Source organism: Tupaia chinensis, unplaced genomic scaffold (genome assembly GCF_000334495.1).
Source record: "Tupaia chinensis unplaced genomic scaffold, TupChi_1.0 Scaffold144058_2, whole genome shotgun sequence".
NCBI classification, from domain to species: domain Eukaryota; kingdom Metazoa; phylum Chordata; class Mammalia; order Scandentia; family Tupaiidae; genus Tupaia; species Tupaia belangeri.
In genome coordinates, this window is record NW_006203911.1 from 148,450 (window position 1) to 150,255 (window position 1,806).

At 55.8% G+C, this 1,806-nt stretch overlaps 1 protein-coding gene across 1 annotated transcript in view; it reads right to left on the reverse strand.

Annotated features, from left to right (window-relative positions):
* ELF4 (E74 like ETS transcription factor 4) overlaps positions 1–939 on the reverse strand; it is a 17,536-nt gene extending 16,597 nt beyond the window's left edge. Inside the window, 1 exon segment of the mRNA XM_006165856.3 lies at positions 750–939. The gene's annotated coding sequence lies outside the window, so the exon portion shown is untranslated.
* Positions 940–1,806: the final 867 nt, after the last annotated feature.

Genomic DNA, 1,806 nt, shown 5'->3' on the forward strand with positions numbered 1-1,806 from the left:
GGGATCTTGGGCACGCACGCACACGCGCCCGGCGTGAGTTTAAGCCACCGGGTACAGGACGCGAACCACGGTCGACTACATGGGAGTCCAGCGACATAGCCATTATGCTAACTGCTGGTCCCCAGGGCCTGTCCTAACTGGGGTGAAGGCATCGTGAGAGCTGTGTGGCCCCCCGACGCTGTGCGCAAGTGAGCATGCCGCAGGAGGGCGCAGCCCTCGGCCTGCCCTGTAAGCGCACGACCCTGATCGAAACCAAAGCGAAAGAGAAGTGGTTTGGGCTGCTGTTGCGTCACCACCACAACTGGACCCCCTTCAGACATAGGGCCCTCTCCTGGGCCTGTCACTGGAATGTGGCAAGTGTGTTCCCTGCCCACCTACCTGGGCCTCCCCGGCAGGGAAGAGCCCCGATGTGAAAGCCACGTCCCCAGTCTCTGAGGAGGGAGTTGAAATCTAGTCTCTGGTGGCATTTTCACATGTGCCAGGAGACACGGAGGCCAGATGGCTAGCTGGGTGACAAATCCCAATCTCCTTCTCCAGTTCTCGCTTCTGTACTGCCTCCAACTCCATGACACCTTTCTGGACTTCTCCAGAAAGGAACAGACCATTTTCTTGGTGCTATTTCCCACTCCCTCGGCGCCCCTCCCCCACAAACACGAACACAATGGAAACGTTTTGGACCCCAGGAACAGCTGTACCCTCTACTTCAAAACAGCGCCTCCTAGGGCCGACTCACCCAGCAGCCACCTCACCTGCTACACCACATGACCAATGGCATCCATTTAAGAGACAGAGGGTTAGAGACAGGGGTCCAGGGGTCCATCCGTAGTCCTGGACAGAACAGAACTGACCCATCCACAGGACTCAAACCCATCACCTTGGCCCACTTGGGGCTGGACTCCAATGGGCGAGCCAGTCCTCCCCCTTGAGCAAGTGCCCAGTGAAGGTTCCTTCCCACTCTGGCCGCAGCTATGCTGTCACTCCTTCTCCGCTATCCCTTTCTTTCCACCACCCCCTCCATTTGACAAGAAATCAGGAAGAGGGAGGGAAAAAGGCAAGGTTTTGCAACTTGGGTTGGTTGGGGTTTCTCTGTGCTTATTTACAAGAAACTCCGTTTCCTTCCTTGCCCCTCAGTCACTGCCTGATTCCAGGGTCGGGCTTGTCACAACTCCGGATGGCCACAGGCCTGGAGCTCTTCTCCAGCGCCCCCGACCCTTTCTCAGCTCTGTCTCTCTTTCTTAGGTTTTTGCCATAAGGCGTGTGTGCTCACCAGAGAGAGAGAAAGGGAAAGTAAGAAATCACCCCCTGGGGGGACGGCAATGCTGCAATCCCTTCTCTGTTCTCCTGGAATTTCGGCCACGTGTGCCGATGTGATTTTCAAGCCACCAGGTCCAGGACTTGAACCGCAGCTGACCACGTGGGAATTCAGTGCCTTAACCTTTACACCACCTGCTGGCCTCTCTCTTTTTTATTAATTTCTTCCATGGGTGAGTGATAGAGAAAGACAGCCCTCCCCCCACCACAGGGTCTTGATGGCACAATCCACCCCAGCTTCAACCAGACTTGGATACTGTGAACCCCACATATTCAACTGGGTGTTCAGATTCAAACCCCGGTGAAGGTCAGCCATGTAGGTCAGCCTCCCCGAGCATGGAATTGTACTGCTGCACTGCCGCCTGGCCCCTCCGTTCTCTTGCCCCTGCCTCCCATGCCCTGTTCTGTCCCAGATGACACCAGAGGCGTTCTCTTTTTCTTTCTTTCTTTCTTTTTTTTTTGAGAGGTTTTCGCTATAGGGCGCGTGCACTCGCC